General features: G+C 39.4%; 1 protein-coding gene across 37 annotated transcripts in view; it reads left to right on the forward strand.

Moving 5' to 3' along the window:
• The window catches only part of TCF4 (transcription factor 4), a 360,829-nt gene that overhangs the window by 262,800 nt on the left and 74,708 nt on the right, over positions 1 to 23,321 (forward strand). Inside the window, exon 1 of one of the 37 annotated variants that reach the window (XM_067699021.1) lies at positions 18,508 to 18,723. The exons of the other annotated variants lie outside the window; for them this stretch is intronic. The gene's annotated coding sequence lies outside the window, so the exon portion shown is untranslated. Of the gene's footprint in view, positions 1 to 18,507; positions 18,724 to 23,321 lie in introns of those variants that run through there. 37 annotated transcript variants of the gene reach the window in all.

Raw genomic sequence — 23,321 nt, forward strand, 5'->3', positions numbered from 1 at the left:
AACCAGTTTTATGAATGGACAACAGCTGAAAGAATATCTACTTTTACTTTGAAAAGTCCCAGTAAATCATCAAAAGTTTATAAAACTATCCTGTTTTTATCTTTTTAAAAAAGAGAGAGAACCTAGCGGGTAATTAGAAGAATAGTTAAGTGTGGTAAGGGAAATATAATTTTAAAACAAATGGCTTATGTTGTGAACTGATCAAGTAAAGTGGTTAAATTTGTAAACATAAATCATGGGATTATGTAACTTCTTTAAAAAAAAAAAACTAGTGCCTAATTTGCAATTGGTAGTCACTCATATGTAGCTCTTAAGACTTTTGCCTGTTATCTTTTTGAGATTCCCACGCGTAACATAGTCAGCCAGTACCTTTAATTTTAAAGAACTTTTAATGAAAATTTTGTGAGTGATGCTATCAGTCAGTAAGAAAAAGCATCTCAGAAGCAATAAAATAGATTCAGGGATTATATGACCCTTGTGCCTTATAAGAGGGTTACAATGAATATAATTTTCCGTGGTTTTTATCTTTAGGAATTACCAGCGGTGTGATTTTTTTAATATGTTAATTGTTAATTTTGCGTCTGAAATGTCTGAACTGACAGCATTTTAGTTGAAGTTTTGGACATTTTAACTCTCTTTTAGCCAAAAGGAATTTTTAAAAATATGTGTTCCATTCCCACAGCTTGCCAGTTGCCTCTACCATAAGAAAATGCTGAATATGACATCATATCACTAATATGCCCTCTCAGTTGCCAAATATTTTGGTTGTTAGATTTTTTTTTTTTTTGAGAGGATGGTACTCATAAAATCAAGATCGCTCTGTCACAGGAAATGTATTTATAGGAACTGTTTTAAGGCACTTATTAAAAACAAATCTGGTGATGTGTATCTCTATTGATTCAAACACTAGAAAGACGCAAATTGTACATACATTATAGTTAGAAAAAATAGCCATTTGGAGCAGCAGCAGAAAGCTTTTGAAACCACGGATGCTTACCAGTTCTTCGTTTTAGCTTTAAGACACAGACAGCAAGGTCCAGTTGTATGTGTTCTTGGATGGAGCCAGTTCTATACCATTTTAAAAAATTGCCTTCATGCATACACTGGAGAAGCAGATTTTTGTTTATTCTACAGTGTGTATTGTACTGGCTCTAATTCTGCATTCAGCAGCTTTTGATTTGGTGCCAGACATCTTGTGGAGATTGTGTATGCCATGCGTTAATTGTTCAAAATGCCTATCGAAGAGACTTCGCATTTCTTGAGTTTCGTTTGTTGTTTGGGGTTTCAGTATCCATGCAATTTCTGTGGGGATGTGCTCGGATGACCAACGTGTGTTTTAACCTAAATTGTGGGAGTTAAGTGTGATCAGCTATGTGTTCCACAAGCTTCCCTCTGAAGACAACACAGCCCTGAATTCCTTCTTTTTTTTCCCAGTGACAAGTCAATTACTTGTTTAAATTCAGTTTGAACTCTCTGAACTGAGAGGGGCCAGAGGAAGCAGGTTTTCCCTGTGAATAAACAAAAGAAGAAAAATGTAAAGTCATTCCAAAACACTGTGATTTTAGGTTGTGGGAAGAGTACAATTAAGCATTAACAACAGTTACGATTTCTTCTTCTTGGATTGGCAACTGTGTATAGGGTTTGCAAAATCAGTTTTCCTCTAACTTCCCAGCAAGGGAAATATTATAATCAATGATATTTTAGGACAAACAAAGGAAAATGTGGATTTTCTATTACCTTCAGTTATGAAGTGTTTCCATGACCATAACTCAACAACAAATTGTTTCCTTCTTTCTGTGAAATATTGGACCTGTCCTGAACTGTGGACTTCAAGAAGCCAAAACCTACCAAAAAAAAAATCATAACCCTAGAGCTGCCAAAGACTAAATCTTGAATATGAACCAGAATATATTTTTAAAAAAATCAGCTCCTCCTCAGGTGAGAGTTTAATGAACTTGACCAACGTGAGTTGTGTGATTTCTTTTCTCTATGGGTTAGAGGTTTCAATATAAATGAAGCCCATTCTCAGCTAAATAAATTTGAAAGCACTACTCCTTAACTATGGGAGAGAGGGTTTTTGCAGAGAAAATCAGTACAGTTTCTTTTAAGTGCTCTGAGTACAAACGCCTATCAAATAATATTGCTGTGTCTGTCCTCATTGAGGCAATAAGTGTCAGGCATTACCTGGTCCACCATAAGTGTAGTTTTAGCTCTAAATTTTGATTTTTGTAACTGCTTACATGTCTTACTCATCGAATAAGAATTTTAGTAAGTAATTATTTGGTCAAATTCCACCTATCTAAAAATAAAGCAATTCCACAAAGATAAAATTATGGCAAAGGAAATTGAAAACAAAAGTGGCGAAATTTCCTCCTAATGGTAATTTAAGATCACATCATCAGCGCTCGCCAGCATGTGCATGTGTTAAACCGTATAGAGAAACCTGTAATTATTGTAATTGCTCTTTTCGCTTTATACTAACAAGCTTCAAACCATGTTTCAAACTAGTTGTTTTGAAATAGTTATTTGTCAAGTCATCAGATCTCAGAAAGTAAATGGTAATGAGCTTTCCACGTTTATATTCTGACTCTTGGTCATAGGATACAGCTTTTCAACTCCATAAAGTTGAGAGATGAAGATGGTTATTGATTATTTCTGATATCGAGGCCAAAAAAATAAAATAATTTCATGATTCCTTGCTTAAGATGGAAGAAAGGAACATTTTAATTCCAAAATCTCTCAGTTGGGAATATGTTCTTAAAAGAAAGTTTTCCTATGAATAAGTAAAAATCTCAGTCACCTAAATTGTTTGAAGCTAAAAATCAGGATGTGAAGTGTTTAGCTATTTTTTTCATGAACCACAGGAAGTGCTCACATAAAAAGCTTAATATTTAAATAGCACCAGTAATAATATTTTCCAGTGCATTTTACATATGGCCCTTTCTTTGCAAACCTCACAGTTGGTTCTGGTAACCTCATGCAGGTAGGCACTGGGTTTTTAAGTTTTCAGTAGTGTATCGACCGTAAATTCCATTTAGTATTTTTAAAAGCTATTTCATATACTTAACTATTTTCAGAACCATGAGTATAAATGAAAGTAGCTGGTATAAATGCATTACTTTAAAAACTAATTGTTTAGCTGTTGTTACAGAGCAAAATTTGCTTAGGTTCAAACTAATGTAATTTTTCAATTCCCCACTGATTCAGGAAAACAAAACATATCAAAGGAAAAACAAACATGCAGGAAAAACTTCCTTTAAGTGGACCTATTTTTTGATATTGTTGACAATATAAAGCATTTTAATTTACTCATTTTAAAATAACAATGAAAATTTTATTTTTTTTCCTTCTGTGCTTGATTGGTTACAAGAAAATTATGTTGATTTTGTTCTGTAGGTTTAAGCTGGTAAAAATTCACCAGACGCATAATCTTGATCTTGTGGCTACATCTTGCTCTTCTGCCTCTGATTAAATTTCCAAAATCCCTGCGTGAGATTCACAGATGACAGACAGTTTGAACATTTCTCTGGGGCTAATTTCGCAGGAAAAAAAGATGGATCGGTTACATATTTGGTTAATTTATTTAATCCCTAATTTCTGGTAGGTTTGAACATTTTGAATATCGTGTTGATAATTGATAAGCATCCTTGTAGCGCTAGGCGATGGCATTGTTTCAAGGAGATTGGGGAGGAAGGACACTGGAACACAGGGGGAAGAGGGTTTAGGGAGAAATGGAACACAGGGGGAAGAGGGTTTAGGGAGAAAAGTGGCCGGGGAGAAAAGATCTAATAGCTGGTGTAGTCCTTAAATACCTTTCCAACTGATCTACAGGAAATTGTGCTGAAGAATTGTTTGTTTCCTGTTCCACTATAAATGTGGTTTGCATTACACTCCCTATTTGTGTTTTATTTTGCTTTGCTTTCTTTCTTTTTTTTTTTTACTAAAATTGCAGGACCACTACAGAGACTTGAGAATAAGTGATTTCTTCCTTGCAACTTATTTTTTAAATGGGTTTTAGTATAGTTTGATTTTAGACATTATCCTCTTTCATTATTCTCAATATTATGTGAGTGTGTTTCTAAGCTTGCTTGCAACTTCTATCCCTGTGATGCCACTGAGGAAAAAACAAATGCTTTAGTGTCATTTCTTTAGAATCACCCTGTAGGCCATACGTACAGTCAGCAAGCAGCCATCAGGAGATTCATTTTTTAAAGAATCTTCGTTTCTAATCCTGTAAAAATATATGGATAGGTTGTGGCAATTTTAACAGTTGTTAGAACCCAGGTTTACTCTTATCTTAAAAGAAATGCAGTAAGAAAACATTTGTTCCGTGTATCAAACAAACACTTGTAACTGAGAATCTCAGGACAGAAACACAGAAGATTACGAGGCTTTTTCGCCTTTTTCCTCTAATATCATCACAGTTACACAGAAGCTAATTTTTCACAGTCAGTAATTTTAGACTTCAGTCTTTCAGAGTTTATATATATTTGGGTTTAAATTCGCCCTTAATACTTCAGATATAACTCTGAGGTGACACAGGGTAAAGTTATATGTGGTAAACATTATTGATTACTTGAAAAAAATAAGGTTTGGGACTCTGTGTTTATAAAATGTTTATATCTATTCAGGAAATCATCACAGTCCTAAAAAACAGTTATCTGTATACCAGGAAACGCAGAGGAATAGTCACAAAACTGAAAGAGAGACTTGTATAAAATAATTATATTCTTAAGTATGAAGTGATCTGCTCAAAACCTATTCATGGAATTTTCAGAAAACTTCACTAGTTGGAGGATTTTTAACATTTTAGCATCTGTAATAAACTGTTTGCCACATTTATTGGATCATCTTAGGCATACAGATATTATTGTATTTTGTTAAGCAAAACAAATTTATCCTTCTGAAGAAGAGTTCTTAAGGTTTGGGGCTTGAAAATGGTTTGAGAATTAGGTTCTACTCCACTTCAACTTTGGGAAACTTTCCTTTTTGCAATGCCGAAGATTTATAACTTAGGTTCCGAACTACAACTTTTATTAGCAGATGTATTTATGTCACGATACCATATTCTGATTAGAATTTTAAAATTCACGTTGCTGATGGTTTGGTCTTTCCAATTCCATGTTGCCTCATGTCCATAGCTTTCTTCAAATTCTTCTTCCTTATTTCTTCAAGAAAGCTGCACATGCTAATCAGGGCATTTTATTCAGAAGTGACTTAAAAGGGACACTATGCCTATAACATTTTATTTGGGAGAGTATCCTGTTTAAAGGCAGTCCATCCCCCAAATGGGGATAAAGAGTGGGTTTCAAACACCTGAGAAGTCAGGGGTGGGAGCAGTGTAGATGATGGTCTAATTTCAGCCTCCACTGAAAAAATGCAGGCTTTGGCATCCTCCAGGGACCCAAGGGCTGTGCTTTCCTGGAGACCAAATTACACTCCTCTGAAGAGAGGGCACGTTGAGGTAATTGGTAGGACAAAGTGGGGAGAGTTGAATTCCAGCTGCTTCCATTGTAGCTGCCCTGAAAATGAATAGGGGATGTTAAGAGTGGAGGCTAACATTTGACTTGGCTCTTTTCACCTCCACAAACCTAAGGGTGAGAATTATAGAGTCCGGAATGACTGCAACCGATAATGATCCTGTTCAAGGGGGGAATTGCTATGTTGGGAAAAACTCTCACACCATTTTAAAAACAGTTGATTCATTTACCAACCACAGTCCTATTACTGTAGCCCCAAGAAAGTTTATCCACAGTATGGAAGCACTCCTTGTTTCTATCATGAACCACCTAGTGAGTGCGTCTTGGGTTCTCACCTCTTTGGGTACCATTTTTAAAATGCTCATAATGAAAGACATTCGGAAGGTACTGGAATCTCATCTCCAAGAAAGGAAACAAAAAGTAGAGTGTCTACACTCCCTTTTCCCCAGAATATGTGCTCTTCTTTTTTTTTTTTTTTTTTTTAAGGAGAATGATGCTGTGTTACTCAATAGCTTTTCTCACGAATGAAACAAATTAAACTGATGTTACATGCATATTTAAACCCCATCCAGTTAAATACTGACGTGATTAAAATAATCAAATGTATTACTTAAAAAATTAAAAAGGATAAATCCTGTACCCCATTATTTTATTGACTTTTAAATATAAATTGCAGAAATGTTTACATTCCTAATGGCATTATTAAGCTAAACTGACAAATCAGAGGAAGAAAAGTTGATTGCCCAGCACATTATTATTTCTGCACCTGTTATTACAATTCAGAAGTGGAGGCTTCACACACAGGAGCAGGATGGATGCTGTTTTCTTAGGCCTCCTTTGTGTGATGTGAGGGTTGGGATAAATGGTTAACAAGTGTAGTTTCACTTTGTAGTGCCTTTTGGAGTGTTGATGTGATTAAAAGACTACAGTGTTTTTTTCATGTAGCTTTGAAATTAATATGTAAATAATAGGGGATGGTCGGGCTCTTCTGTACTGACTGCACTAAGCCTCCCTAAGCAGAATTGGGGGGAGGATATCAGCTCTTTATTAGACGTTGTTTAGGTATAAATAGTGCCAACTTTTCATCTCTACCCTGTGAATCTGTAAGGGAAAAGAAGGGAAGAAGAGGGGCGTATCAAATTAATTTAGGTAGTGTTGCAGATCTGGGTCGAAAATCCTTTAGACTTCTTCTCTTCTGGTTATATATTGGCCAGGAGGTTGGTAGACTTTGAGTGAATGTTTTCAGCAGTAAGTTATCTACCATTGGCAGTGCTTTGGTGTGAAATGTACGTTTTTCTTTAGTTTATTTCCTCCTTGTCTTAATCATACCATATCGTTTTTCAAACATCTGAGCATAGGTGGCAATGACTGTTGGTTGGTATGATTCTAGAACTTCTTGGGTGTTCATTGACTACAATTAACTTCACACAGAGAAACCTAAGCTTTCTGCAGCTAGTGGAATAAATAAAGCCCTATTCCCTTTTATTTTTTTCCTTTCTTACTTTCCTTAAGAATGGCATTATATTCTTAGAAATGTGATATTAAATTTGCACTGAGAGGGGGAAAAGTTATCTTTATATCATCCCATCAGCAGATAGTTTGAGTTTGTAAAGAAGTGGTTAAAATGCCATTATTTCCTGGAAGATACTAGTTAACACTATTCATATGAGTTTGGATCTTGTCCTGTGTAATATTGCTCATTTAAATTCCTAGACTTCAATAACACTTCATATGTAGCATGGATCCCACTTTATCTGCCCCCTGGCTTCACAGCAAAATGTTTACATAAATGAACTCTCCATTTTTATATCAACTTTTTAACTCTGTCTTTCCAGAATTAATACTATTTCCATAATTAAGCATGTTCACAGTTAGTTCCATCGGAGTATACCTTCAAGGTGATGTTCTTTTCTGTTGTTTTTTTTTAAGCCATCTGTTGGCTAGGTCAGCAGAGAAATGGGAGCCTGGTTTTATTTTAAAGCAAGTAAGTTATTACTCTACTATTGTATTAGACATTGAGCTTCAGAGGGAGTAAAAGATAAAATTCTATCATATTTTCATTTTGTTACATTTGCAGCAGAATGCGTGTGCCCAAATTGGTTATTTTCAACTCGTGACAGCTGTGATATTTAAAATGCTCACAGCTGTTGTGACTTAAAATTGATTTTTCTATTAACACCTGAGAAAAAGACCTGTGCCACATTAGAAACTTAAATAAGGTTAACTGTAAAATTAGGTATGTTGATATGGATCTGGTAATCCTTCTTCCCAGAGGTTGCGAAGTGCAGCAAACCTCTTGGATGCTTGCAGGGAAAGCGCTCAAACTGCTAGAAATAGATGCATGATTGCTAAACGCGTTTACCTTTTAAAGAATTCATGTAACAGCAGATCTTCTTGGCCCAACTTTCCAATGTCAGTTTTGCTAATAAGACCTTTTAGGATTCAGTTTACTTTATTAACCCTGAGGAGGATGACTTACGGGAATCATTATGAGATCCTAACCTCTAAACTTCTTTTTACCTTTCAGATATGACACTGAGAAATGCAAACCCACACTAAATTGTTCCTTATGGAGGAAGTTCCGGTTTTATGGCTCTTTTCCTCCATCATTTTTAGATGATGAAAAAAAAGCAAAACAGATGAAAAAGGAGAAACAAATTATGCCTAAGCAGTTTTAGGCAAGCATTTGTTTTGGGAATCTGTCATACATTTTTCAGGATCCCTTTACAGATCCTTTTTAACCTGGTTTAGAGTGAGAGAGTGCTTCCTGCGTTGGGTTGAGCTATTTTGATGTTAACCTTCTCAGTGTTGGAATCTCGAATGTGACAGGAGATCAGTCACCTATTTAACAATGTAACTGATCTAACAAAACTTAGGCACATTTAGGTATGGAGATAGTTTTACATTTTGAAATAGATGGTGTGGTGTAGAAAACATACAGCTGGCCTGATGTGGAATTATTTATAGGTAATCATGCCTTCACAGATGCATTGCCAATAGGGAGCTATGTAGATTAAACTCTTTGGCTGGTCCTAGGCTTTTTACCTGTGTAACTCAATCAGAATTGAAAGCATGACAGCTTTTATGATGATAAATATATGGCTGGATCGGAGAAAGTGCGGACCGTTGGGTGGATAGGTGGATGGGTTACATAACTAGATAGTAAAAGATAATGCCAATTATTTATAACTCAGCTTGCTTATTCATCAAAAGTTTACATACACAGTATTATTTTGATTATTGCATACAGTTTGGAATAAGTTAGTGGAAAAAAATCATTTCCCATCACATAAGCAAATCACAATGGAGATGGTGCCAAAACTTCTAGAATGAACATAGGTAACTTGTTTCACTGATGTGCACCACAAGATTACAAGGTCAAAATGTCACATACGAAGTGATCAGGAATATAAGTGGACATTTTCTTGTTTGGTGAAGGAAGATACTCCTAGAGATGCCCGTTTTTTATGTGAAGATTTATGAAAATTGAAGTGGGTATTTGACATACTCTGATTACAAGTAGATATCTTTAGAACAGTGGTGCCCCCTCAGGGGACATAGGGAGGTATCTGGAAAATTTGTAATTGTCCCAACTGCAGGAATAGGGTGAGGGCTTGCCTCTCGCAGTTAGTGGGTAGAAGCTAGGGATGTTGTTCATTATCCTATGGTGCCCAGGGCAGCCTCTCACTCGTGCTGAGATTTGAGATTGAGAAGTCCTGCTTTAGAAGTCGTGTATCTAGACCTTAATAATTAATTCCCGGCATGGTGAGCCACCTTACGAATGATGGTAGCTCCCTTCCCTTCTCTTCCCTTCTCCTTCCCTTTTCCTTCCCTTCTCCTTCCTTTCCTTTCCTTTCCTTCTCTTTTCCTTTCCTTTCTTCTCTTTTCTTTTCCTTTTTTTCTTGTTTTCTTCCCGTAACAATTCCCTCCCTCCCTCCCTCTCTCTCTCTGTCTCTCTTTCTCAGTATTGCCCAGGTATTTCCACCATGTACCATGAAAATGTGAGATTTTCTTTCAGATGTTGTAAATATAGTACATTATTTATGAACCAACTGGAATGGCTTCAAATCAGCTGTTAAAATATGTTGTGTCAATAAGGTACGTTTCTCCATACCCTGAATATATATTTATATCTTAACCTTTCAAAATACCTTGAATTCTCTCATAGTGTAACCATTGGCTTATTGGAATCGTCCGAAAAGAAAAGTTTATTACCATGAATTTTTTTTTCTGTAGAACATAAAAGGGAAATAAATTAGCATAAAGAAACTAATTAATAATTAAAGTTGATGACTTTGGGCATTAAGGATATTGTTTGCATCATTAACCACGTCCTCTGCGCGAAGAAAAGTTGAAAGCTGAAAACCAACGTTAAAGACTCTCTTTTCAGCTCTCCCAATAACACAGCTTCTTTCTCCCCTTGCAACTGGGGATCTCTCTTCCTGCACTGCTGAGCTTCCATCAGTGTTGGATAATCCTCGGCAGTGATTTGGAAGTGATTTTAAAACCTAGATTGCCTTCCCTAGTATCCTGGGGAGGAAGGTGGCGGTATCTGGTGGCAGAGTCTTAACACCTGCCAACTTGTGGAACCCAGAAGCACACCTCATGTCTTAGATGCCAAGGTGTGGAGAGAGCTGCCAAGTCTGACAGTAACTGCTGCCACTCTTCAGTTTCCTCCCCGTGCCCTACAAGGTTCTCCGAGGTTCCACGGAAGTAGAGATGGCAGCGGGGAATGGAGTGGCAGCTCTGACTTGAAGCCTGTCTTTGGTGTGGGATATTCTTTCAAGTGTTGCTCAGCCCAGTGGCTGTTATATTTCATGTCCATCTCACAAGTATCCTCTGACTCTGTACTGAGAATCGTCCCGTTTCCCTGTTCCCTAGTGCAACATAGTTCTAGTAAAGTCACGTTGATGCCTTTGGGTTTTACTGTGTCCGTCACAACTGAAGCCATCTTATAAGATGGTCCTCAGTTTACATTTATTTTGATGGGTTTTCCACTTTTTATTGTACAGAGCTGACTGTGTTCAAAGCGAACAACGAAAAAGAAAATGTGTAAACTTGTTTATGTGTATGCCAGGCAAGAAGCAAAGGTGACCATTTTTGATGGTCATGTCCTCGATTTGGGTATTTCTGTTTCTGGGAGACGGTAATTTTTTTTTAATTGCAAGTTTGCTTTAAGTCAGGGCTCTTTGGACCTTGCTTCTATTTTTGATCAATCATTGATTATCTCTGTTGGACTCTCAATAATTCTCTTTTGTCCCAGTATTGTTCTCTGAATAATCTTAGAATTATAATTTGCTTACACATCGTTTTTGGAATGTTATTCAGAGAGCTTGCTTGTGTGGTATTTGTCAGACATGTATGGAGTCTAAAAATCAATCTTGTGAATTTCTGTAATTAATAGGGAAGTGGTTTACAGATAAAATAAAGCTTGCAGTAAATATTTCATTGTAGTAATAATCAGCATTCAACAAAATACATGTGCAAGCCTCAGTTCTTTCCGAATGCTTTCTTGAACACCTTCCAGCTTAATGCGTACTGCATCACATCGCAGTAAGATAGGTGGTCCAAATGTTGTTAACCCATTTTGCAGTCTAGGTAGAACTGGACTGTCCATTGAGATAGCCACTTGCCACATGGGGCTATTAACATTAAATGTAAATTAATTAAAATGAAATAAAATTCAAAAGAGTCAGGTCCTCAGTGACACTAGCCACATATCGCATGCTCAGGAGTCGCATGTGGTGGTTAGTGGCGAGTTTTGGACAGGTCTGGGAAATGGTAGTGTTACAGGATTAGCTCACTTGCTCAACATCATATGGATTATAACAGAACTAGAGGCACTTCTGCTGTGTATTTCAATATATTGACATCCGAAGTAAGAACGGATAGTTTAAAGCTACCTGGCATTTTAGTGAACGCGTATCTCATCTGTGTTCATCTCTTTTTTCTCAATTAAATTTAAAGCTCGATGTAGAGAAACTTTTCAGAGGATATAGCCCTTTGTCTACGCACAGTGCAGACCCTGAATCACCTTCTTCTGAATAAGAGGTCCTCCAAGAGAGGGACTGTAGCTTTTTTTTAAATTTAATTTAATTTAATATATATTTTTTATACAGCAGGTTCTTATTACTTATCTGTTTTATACATATTAGTGTATGTATGTCAGTCCCAATCTCCCAATTCATCCCACCCCCACCACCCCCGTCCCACTTTCCCCCTTGGTGTCCATACGTTTGTTCTCTACATCTGTGTCTCTGTGTCTGCCTTGCAAACCGGTTCATCTGTACCATTTTTCTAGATTCCACATATATGCGTTAATATACGATATTTGTTTTTCTCTTTCTGACTTACTTCAGTCTGTATGACAGTCTCTAGGTTCATCCACATCTCTACAAATGACCCAATTTCGTTCCTCTTTATGGTTGAGTAATATTCCATTGTATATGTGTACCACATCTTCTTTATCCATTCATCTGTCAGTGGGCATTTAGGTTGCTTCCATGTCCTGGCTATTGTAAATAGTGTTGCAAGGGACGTTGGGGTGCATGTGTCTGTTTGAATTATGGTTTTCTCAGGTATATGCCCGGTAGTGGGATTGCTGGGTCGTACGGCAGTTCTATTTTTAAGGAACCTCCATACTGTTCTCCATAGTGGCTGTATCAATTTACATTCCCACCAACAGTGCAAGAGGGTTCCCTTTTCTCCACACCCTCTCCAGCATTTGTTGTTTGTAGATTTTCTGATGATGCCTATTCTAACCAATGTCTTAATGCATCTTTATACACTTGTTAGCGTATTGTGGACAACCAAGAAATGTTTATACAGCCAAATGAATGAGTCCCCCATGCACCATACATGACGCCTGTATATACAGTTAGGCAAGACTCTTACGTAGAGTGCTCCCCGAGAGCTGGCCTCCGTGGAATTTGGAGAGCTCATACCTTTGTTCTGGCTGTTCTACTACAAAGTAGAATTTTATTAAAAGAAAAATCATGTGTATTTCGTCATATAATCCAAATATATCTTCCTAATAAGTGAAAAAGTCTGCACGTCTTATCCTTAACACTCGTTTAGTCCCTAAATTGACTGCATGGTTTTGAAATCTTCACATCTTCCCGACAAGCTTTCAGGCATGTAGAGGTCAAATTCAAAGATTAGCCTGTGGAGCTACTCAAATACTATTTCTTGAACAAACCAGTATGTACTGAAACTTTTTTTAATGTCATGTTTCTCAAGATTCCTCTGATCCAACATGGCCTACTAGGACATTTTTGGTTGAATGAATGAAAATATATATTTTCATTCCTTGCATCATGCTGTTGGAGAAATGTGCCTGGTGAATGTTGATGGTCCTGATGACCCCCTTGATTCATACATGCACATTCAAAATTGTGTGGAATATTTTTCAGTGATGTCTAGGCATGGCAGTGGATGAGTGGGCTAGCTCTAGGGTATTGTTGAGCACAGGGAATGAGTGTTTGGGCCTTACACCTATACTATTTTAATAGACGAGATGATCGCAGATTTTTCCCGTCATCCTTTTGTTGGAAGCACCAGGAGCCTATAGTGGTACATCCTGGCAGACGCTTTGCCCTTGAACTTCTAATGGTGTACACAAGCCCTCATTCCTCTTGGTAATAATCGTGGTATTAAGAGGCATTTGTGTTCTTGCAGCTTGTACCCTGTTTAGTTCCTGTTATGCAAATACTGCTTTAAACTTAGAAATTCCAATTTGCATTAATATTTTGGTTTCATATAGCTAGCTATTGCATTTCACAAACAAGTGCATTTTAATGAGTATTGGCAGAACGTAGAAAAAACGTTATTCATTACATTCTATTGTAGAAAATGCAGTAGTTGCCAAAATCATTAAGACCAAATATAATGTGTGTGTAGAGGCCACAAGGATATTCCTCTTCGAGAATGTTTGGCCCTTATGGCATTCAATGCTATTACAGGCGTGGAGGACGGGGGTTATTACTATAACATAGAAGCCAGCGTACCACTGACATTTGGGTTTATTTTCAAAATGGAAGCATGCTTTACTTTTTTATGTTGGCCATAAGACCATAGGAAATTCACCTCTGAGTTAACGTGAAGAACTTTAAAAGTCATCAACAAGCTGTAACGTAGTGTCTTACATTTTGATGTTAAATCCTAAAATGAGGTTTGTGCTGTTTTATTATGGTTACTTTCCTGCCTGAGATTTTTCAAAAATCAGAATTGTAGGCATACAATTTTGCTAAGGGCATTGTGTGGGGAAATAAAAATTTTGCAACTGGACTTTCAGAAACTAACTATTTTAGCACATGGACTTTCAAATGCTGCTGTCATGTTGTCATAGCTTGTGGTCTCTAATTATAATGGGCTTTTTTGGTGGTGTCATTGCAGTTGTTCCACTCCTCCCCCCCCACTGTCTTCAACTCACTTTTCCCAGAAGGAGAGTTCCAGGCCTTTGAAAATTCTCATGATTTTGCAAATCCACTCTATTTTTGTCTAGAATACAGGAAAGTTAAAACTGTGGCTGGTATGATGCCATGTTTTGAATCCAATTTTAAAGCAACCCTTTGCAACCCAGGGAGTAAAGCTGACATCTTTGTATCTGTAATGAAGATAATTATACCTGCAAGGTGACATCACTCGTGAAGTAACAAATGCAGTAGAAAACCGAGCCTCTGGTCTTCTCTGAATTCTGTAGACCACTTTTGGCATTTAACACTAAACTCCTCTTTCATGCCTGTCGTTTGAGAAGTTGCTTTCAGATGAATTTACTGAAGCTGAGTGACACAGGGTTAAATTAATTCTTTTCTTTATTACTCAAAGTGATACAGACCTTTCTTGGACTAATGTAGCTTAATTAGTGGTCAATTAAAACTGAACATTGCTGAATTGAAGTTCTTTGATCAAACTCCCTGGCATGAGTTCTCTTTCTTTAACTAGCCACCATCTTGAATTCATTTGGAATCAGTAGTATAAACAAGTTTAAAACTGGTTCTTTTATAAGAAAGTCAGCAGGCTTGTATAGCTGTGGTTTCTTTTTTTACTTCTGTAGGCGGCAATTCAAAGGCATGCTAAATGAAAACAGTACTACACCCTGAAAAAAATACATTTTTAAAAGTAACACTAAGTAGTCAGAAAACAGTCAATACCCCCACCTATTTATTCTAGACAGAAGATAAATTTCCCAATTTTAGTGGTTAATTTTGTCATTACATAGAGGGCTAAAAGAAAACTCCCGGTCCTGACAAAGTCCACAGTTATAATAAAAAGTGAAACAAACAAAAACCAAGCTGTGGCTTGGGAGGAAGATGGGTCGGGCACCGTTACAACAGATATGCAGAGATTTAACCCAAGATTTAACCCAAATTCATTCTTTATTACTCTTAGGAGCATATTTGCTTTCTTTGCCTTTGGAGTTGGGGGGTCAGACACTACTCACCTGTTGATTTCACCATTTCTTTGTGGGGGGGCATTGTTGCATCCGTGAGAGCTGATGATGGGGTATCTTTCATACAGATTGCTAGGTTGAAACACACATTGCTTTTTTTGGAATTTGGGTGCAGTTTAAAAAAAAAGAAAAGAGGGATATGGGGGAGCCAGGAATTGGGACAGAGAGAGTCACTAAATATTTGTAAGTAGATCAGCCTCTTCCTTTTATGCAGCTACATGTCTTAACATTTAACGTGTCTGTGCTGTTCTTGTCGAAACATAAGTCGATACCATTCAGTAATCCCAGTTGTGGAAAGCCTCACAGTCTAAAAATAACAGGGCTGGCATTCCGTTAGTGCTCTGTATTTTAAAGTATTAATTAAAACTGGCAACTTTTGTGCTGGAAATAAAAGTAATATATTAGGTTTAAATAGGTCATTTGCTCAGTCTGGAATGGCTACTTCTAAGTTCTGAAATTTTCACAGAGGAAAAAGTGCAAGGAGATTTTGGAAGTGGCCACGTAGTGTTTTCCCCCATAAATGACAAAGTTTTTACAGTTCTCATTACTTATACCCAAAAATTACAGTTATAACCAATAATTAAGATAAAAATTTCATCACTTGACAGAAAGAGGAATTATTTTTAGTCAGTTTGCCTTTCAGCCTTCTCTCCTGCTCTCTCCCTAAAGGGCTGATTAGAATGTAATAATTGGGGATGATAGCGGGAGGAAGAGGACAATTCCATTTAATTAAAGATAATTTATTTTACTTTAAATTGGTGGTGTCCCACATGAATAAGAGTAGATTTAGCAGATAGATTTATTAACGGGTATGACATCTCAGTTGACTTAAAAAGCAAACATTTTCTTTCTGTATTGTTTTTATTGTGTCTCCGCACCTGAAACGGCTGTCATCGTGCTTCCCTCCCCGCTTTACAGAGCTGTAGACTTTTCCACCAAATGTGCAATTATTGGCTTATCAGTGGAACCAACTTGAGCCTCTGCTGAGTTAAAAAAGAAAACCCAGGCCAGGAGCTTGAAAGGCTGCTGAGATTCTCAGGGCTCCCATTGGAAATGCCGTCTCCTCCAGTGACATTTTCTTGACACACCTTTAAAATATCTAGTTCCCAGATTCCAGGGTAACTTCAGCATTTTGAATGAAGAGCGTAAGATTTCCTTTGGTCTGGGGCAAGGTGCTTGCACGAATATTCCTTTAAGAGAACGTGGACCTTGAATGCCATAGATAATGAAGGGTGTCACAAAGCGATCATGTGCACTGCGTAGGTTCATTTCTGACACAAAATTGGGGAGAAAGTAAGGTCCCTGTGTAATATTTTTATTGTTGTCTCATGCAATTGCAAACAGATCCTGGAAATTAGGGATATGTTATGAAGTTGGAAAGTGGATTCAAATAACCTGTGAAATTTTTTTTCACATAGTCTCAGCCCGTGATGATGTTTTCAATGGAATACCTCTAGCAGAATTGTGCTTGTCATTCCGTAAATCCTAAGGCACCTTTTTTATGCTTCAAGCAAACTGTCTTCTGTTTTCCCAATTTCTATGTGATCTCTTTCGCACTGTCTTTATCCATTTTACCCCCATTTCACATTCCTGTATCCTTATTTCCATTTTTTCTTGTTCAGTCATTTCTATTCCCTGGCCTAGTGTGTTTCATTCATTTTTCTTCTCTGAGTGAAATCCAGACCTTCTGGCTGTCCCTTTCTCCCTGGACTTCGCTTTCTGTCCAGCACTTCCTCCGTTCACATCAAACCCTTACATTCATTTCTTTTCCCGCCTTGTTGCACTCATTTTCACGTACAGTTCCTTTACGCTGGTTCCCTTGTCTTGCCTCTTCAGATTTCAGTGCTGTGTCTTTCTAGCTTGATTTCACAAATTAGTTCTATATAATCGTGTTTTCAAAATGAAGGGGGGAAATGAGGTTTTTCTTTCTTGTCTGTTTTTGGAGGTGAAGATCCTGGTGGAATTTGTATTCAGTTTTAAGCCAGATGGACTTACTTTACCCTTTTCTGCCATTTTACCATTCCAAATGGATGTTAGATCAGGGATGGTGTTTCTCAAGGATTAACTTTTATTAAGCCTTGATTTTCCTGTTGCGTTAACCTTTTCCTTCCCCTCAGCCAAAGCATCTTATTCCTTTCTCTGTCCACCTAACTGGTTAGTTTTAATAACCTGATCTCTCTGGCCCTTATTTTACCCTGATTCCCTGCCTCTTTTATCCATCTCTTTTTAAAATCATTCTGCTGTATCCTCGCTTTACCTTGTATCTTTTCTTCTTCTGTAATTATTAATGAAACCATGATGACCTTCCCCAAATTCTACTAACAGACAATGCTAGGAAAGAGGAAATTTGCAAGTAATGTTTTTTGATGAGCATTGGGGAATTCTGTTTGGATTTTGAAATTCTTCTAATTTTCCCCCCAAGATGTATAGTCATGATTCTGGGGAGTGGGGAACAGGGAGGCAAGTGTTCAAATTGATCCTTAATTGGAGGTGAAAACCCTACATATCGATATTCATGAGGGAGGGTGATCCTGCATTTAGAGCAGGTAAATTCAGTTGTCGTTGTTGGATAGTAGACTGGTTCAGGGATGTGTGTGTGTGTGTGTGTGTGTGTGTGTGTGTGTGCGTGTGTGCATCTATTAGGAGCAAGATGGGGACAGTAGAGGGTGATCCGTGTGGCCAGCCACTGTTGCTTTCAGCACCTCCTGTTGGCCAGAAAAGAAGAAGATACTTGGGTCAGAATGAAGACCTATCCTCTCTGACCCAGGGCTGGGGGTGGTTCCTCTCTCCGTCCCATTTCCTAGCTATTTTCCTTCTTTTCTCTCTGTTCCATTTTTGACAGCGATTATTTCACTTACTATTTCCCAACACCTTCAACCTCTGTCTCTTCCTCTACTTCTTTGCTTTACTGCTCTCAGATAGGTAAAGAATTCCATTCAGTGGGAGGCCATTCCCCAGCACAGCAAAAATCTAGATGGGATGCTTTTGTCGGCCAGCCTCTCCTGAGTACCTTCTGTATCCTTTGGAAGACGTCACAAATGTTGAAAAATAAATAAAGGAAAGGAAAATTGCCATATCCCAAACTGGAAACCCCACCACTTTTTTTTTTTTTTTTTTTTTACCGGTACGCAGGCCTCTCACTGTTGTAGCCTCTCCCGTTGCGGAGCACAGGCTCCGGACGCACAGGCTCAGCGGCCATGGCTCACGGGCCCAGCCGCTCCGCGGCATGTGGGATCTTCCCGGACCGGGGCACGAACCCGCATCCCCTGCATCGGCAGGCAGACTCTCAATCACTGCACCACCAGGGAAGCCCCAACCGCATCACTTTTATTCTGGGAAGAGGGCTTTCAGGGAGAGCAGCCTGCTGTATTCCCTGGAGGTAGCAGGAACTGGGAGTGGCCAGAGGGAAGCTGCTAAACGGGGTCCAGATGCAGCTCCATCCAGGGGGAAGCCTCGTGCTTGGTCATTTGGGTGGCTGGGCTCGTCCCACCTCCCCTTCTCCATGCCCTCCTCCCAGCCTCATCCTGGGCCCTCCCACCCCTAGGCGAGCCCCAGGCCTCGCAGCAGATGTCTGCGGGTCTGACTTTCCTATATCCAGCATGAAGTTCCCTCTCTCCCTCCTATTATGAATTCTGTGCTGTGGTCCTGCTTGCTCCTTGTCTGTCAGATTGCAGTTCTGATGCTGTCAGCCATGTCTGATCAATCAGCAAACAACACCACAGGATGAAATTTAAACAGTGCAGATGCTCAGATACAGGGTTATGTTGACTGGACCTCCAAGGGAAAGCACAGGTAAGGTCAGAGTCTCCCCAGAGTGGGTCTCCCGAGCCTGCCTGATTTGACACCCTTCTGAGCCCCACTCTGCTGCTTTGGCTTGTGTGCTGCCCATTTGCTTTGCCCTACTCCTTTCTTCCCCTGGCATTCACCAGAACTTTCGTTTTAATCTGCTGCCCTTGTTACTTTCCTCCTGTCATTTATTCACTGCCTTTTCTCTTGGATCGGTGCTGTCACTATAAATGTTCCTGGATTGCCTCTAGGTTGAGGGTCCTCGCAAAATGCCACCTCGTTGAGGGCTTTTGTGGCCACACTTCGAGGAAGAGAGTTCTGCTGAGAATCTGGGCAAACGGATGGAATTGATAGGCCTGATTTATTTTCCCTCTGGGACAGTGGAATTTATCATTAGGCTACAACCAGGGTTTTCTTTCTTACCATTGAGATGCATTGAATTGTAAATGGAGCTTAAATCATCTTTGGGGGGAAACGTTTTTAATTAGAAAAGATATAAATAGATACGACCTAAATGAGGATGAATCAGCCAGTCCTTGAGAATTTGGGGAAAGAAAAAGAGACTTGATAACCGTTCCCCTTTTACAGTTTGCGGTGTTGCCTTACAGGGTTACTGCTCGCAAAAGAAGTATGTTCTATCATCTTCCTCTTCTGTTTCAAAGTATTCAGTTGGTCCTTTTTATAACATAGAGTGTTTACAGGGTTCTGTGTTCCCTAGTCCCATCTGGAAAATATTTAAACTTCATAAGATCTATAAGACTAAAATATCACATATAATGGGATAGGCAGAAGGAAGGAAAATGAGACCCATTGCGTGTGTTTAGAATAAGTTAGTTGTTTGTTCAGAAGCGCTGCTAGAAGAATTGGAACAAATAGCTGTGTGCAGTGACTGGTCGGGTCCAGAGCACTACATTTCACCACAGAATGATCCTCGGTTTGTAAAACTGACGTTTTGTTGTGACTTCTAAATCCAAACAAATCTCTGCAAATTTCTGCCCGATCGAGTTAATAAGAAAATATATACATGCAGAGGCGAGAGCCGTGCGCTGCTCGCGGTTCTGTCAGTGTCGGGGGAAATAAGGGATGTTTTTTACCTACTGTATTACATTCAACCAGCAATTGCCAGGACCTCCAGCTCTGCAGGTTTTCTGGACTTTTTTTTTTTTTTTTTCTCCTTCAGTGAGAACAATGGGATGCAGAAAAGAGCTTCAGAAAAGGAGCCGGGCACATTTCTTCTAATTGCCTTGTAATTGGGGAGTGGTTTCCCTTTCCCACCATCTCACTTGCAGGAGGAGAGGAAGGCAGATGTGGCTTAGCGGGAATAGCCTCTTCCAGACCGGATGTGCCGGGGGCCGGGGGGGAGGCAGTTCCCTGCACGCAGGCCTGTGATCTGCCTCACACCTGTGCTCATTTCAGCCCCCTGATCGATGACCTTGTATTAACCTGGAGTGACCTTGCGCCTTGGCCTGTTCTTTGGGCCCAGCTCTTGGCTGGCGGACCTGCGTTTCCCCTCTGATTTACAGGTGGTTACTGGCGGCGGTGTACACGTGTTTTTCGTGGTGCACAGCGCACTTAGCAGCCCGGCAAGACCTGCAATTTCATCCCTCTCAAGGGGCCAAGCAGGGGTTGGGAAGGTGCGGGTGCAGCGAGAGAGGTTGCCGTTTGCGTGTGCTTTTCTGTTTTGTGGCTCATCTGGTATCAATTACCATTTGATGGCAACGCCAGGCCCGAGGCCCTTTGCATGTTTGTCCTGTGAGAAAGATCTGGAAGAACCGACATATGGTTTTGATCGCAGCAATTGCAGGTTGATAGAATGAACTCAGGGGTGAGGTGGGTGGGTTTTCCTTCCGGCCCTTTCCACTCCGGGTTGCTAATGTGCTTCGCTTGTGGAACTGGTCTTTTCATCATCCAGTCCCTCCCCACTTTGCCCTCTCCCCCCCACCCCAGCTCCCTACCACTTTGCATTCCTGGCCCCTGCCTCCTCTGTACTTCCCCGTCCCCGCCAGAAACATGTGGCCCACATTAAGGACCTTCAATTAAAACAAACAAACAAACAAAAATTGTCCACCCTTCTGTTAAAATCCCAGAGCAGGTCAGCCTATGGAGGTGAGCAGAATTCTACTAAAGTTGAACACCAAATGGGTGGTGGGAGTGGGTTCCCTCCAGAAGCTCGGGACATGCTTTCAAATGGCTGTTAGTTCAGGTTGTTAAACACTGAAACGACGCTGAAAAATGGCAGTGATCGAGATTAATATGTGCGCATGTGTGAGTTTCATCTAGGACATCTCTTTGAATTTGTTTGAGCATCTGCCTCATGGGGCAGGAATTCTTTGAGGTTCTACCTTCCTGTACATCTCAAGCCGTAAAATGGAGCAGCAAGTTGGGGCGTGTAGGTTCTGGATGCGCGTTTCCCTTCAGAAGCGGGAGGTTGGAGACCCATCTCTCCCATACTCAGTGACTAAATTTTACTAAATTTCTGACGGTCGGTGGTACCCAGGGAGAGGTTCCGCATTACTGCTGCACAGCAGGGATTGCATCTGTGAGTTTGCCAAGGGAAGGTCTAGTATTGGGGAACGGAGAGGCAAAGAGGGCGAAAGAACATTAGAGACACTTTTAATGCTACCCATGAAAATGTTTGCTTTCCAAGTAACATTTTTCTGTAATGCTCTCAAGTTCACATGTCTTGTAATCTGTTCTGCAGATGGGTAGTCCATGAGGCTGTGACTTTTTCACTTCAGCTGTTGCATGTCGAAATATTACTCCCAATTAGGACTTTATATAGTTGAAAAAGATAATGTGGTAGCTCACAAGTGCATGTTTCTGTTGATGTCTTCCTCCTTTTTAACGGAAAGCCAACAAACCAGGACCATCAGATCAAAACATGTCCTCCCCAAAAGGTCTTCAAATGTGAGATAAATTATTAGTTCTGAAGGCCAGCTGTTGAAACCTAATTAGAGTACATGACACACTTCTTTATATTTATTTCTACCTGAGAGCTGATCTCCATTGAAAGGTAGTAAAAGCTAAAAACTTAAGCTGTTGTCTTAAATTGCATGGAGGTGTCTGTATGACTGTGTTGAGAAAACTGACCATATTTTTACAATGGTATTGACTGTGTCTTAAGATATTTGCCGAAGGCTGCTGTCTTCCTTTGCCCAAGCTTTCTCTATATAGTATACAAATTGGCTTACTAAATGATTCCTTTTTTTTACAGTCTTGATAACGATTATATTTTGTTACTTGGTAATCTTCCTACAATTTAATAAAATTTCGTCCCCTGAGCTGTGTTTGAATTCATAGCAATTAGTGATTAATTTCTTTGCTCTAGTCACATATTTTAGTAGTGGCTATTTAGTTACTTGACTGATATTTACTGGACACAGAGTATAACCTTAAATCACCATTCAGCCTGACAGCGTAAGACAACATTTCTCCTTGCTGCGCATGCCATGTTAGCTGCTTTCAAAGAGGGATGTATTGAGAAGTCCATTTTGGTGATTAAAAAAAAAGAAATATATATATATACACACACACACACATATATATATATTGCTTTTCTGAAATGTGTAGGCTTGGGGACTCATAGAAAAATAATGTAGTGTAAGGAATATGAACCTGTCTTTAAACATGTTGGGTCACTTAACAGCAGCTGTGCTGGAGAGAGATTTGATCTGAGAAGACTTTTTGAATCTTCTCAGCCCTAACACCATTCTGGCTTTGAAAATGGGAAAATGGAAAAGAGTTTTGGGGAAGGGAGATAGCTCAGTTTTGAAAGGCGGCATAGGTAGAAATCTTTCAGTCCCAGCTCAGACTAGCCAACACTTCTAATCTATCCCGCCAAACAGACGACAAAGAGTCAGATGGGAAATGTGGGTTTATATTTTAGAGACACACCACAGAGGCATGTGATAGTGTTAGAGACCACTTACATGCTTCTTGCCCAGCATCAATTTGATTTGGGGACTGAAATTTAGGAACGTTTGTAGAGGAGGCAACCTTTTTTTCTTTCTTTTTAAATAAATTTATTTATTTATTTATTTATTTATTTATTTATGGCTGCGTTGGGTCTTCATTATTGCGCGCGGGCTTTCTATGGTTGTGGTGCACGGGCTTCTCATTGCGGTGGCTTCTCTTGTTGCAGAGCATGGGCTCTAGGCACACGGGCTTCAGCAGTTGTGGCACGTGGGCTCAGTAGTTGTGGCTCACGGGCTCTAGAGCACAGGCTCAGTAGTTGTGGCGCACCAGGTTGGTTGCTCTGCGGCATGTGGGATCTTCCCGGACCAGGGCCCGGACTTGTGTCCCCTGCATTGGCAGGCAGATTCTTAACCACTGCACCACCAGGGAAGCCCAACCTTTTTTTAATATACAATTTCTTTTTTAAAAATCTATTTAAAAAAATCACTGCTATTAAAATCAGATTCAGCCTCTAAACTATTACTACCTTCTACAGTATCATTTAAACTGCTTCTGTAGACACCTTGCTAAAAGATAAAAGCCCTCCTACATGTGCTGACTACATGGTATCAATCTTTCTTAAGAAAAAAACCCCTGCTCTTTCAAAAGTCTGAATATAGGGATCCTTGAATTAACTTGGTCCATGGAAG

This window comes from Pseudorca crassidens, chromosome 12, assembly GCF_039906515.1.
Source record: "Pseudorca crassidens isolate mPseCra1 chromosome 12, mPseCra1.hap1, whole genome shotgun sequence".
Lineage (NCBI taxonomy): Eukaryota > Metazoa > Chordata > Mammalia > Artiodactyla > Delphinidae > Pseudorca > Pseudorca crassidens.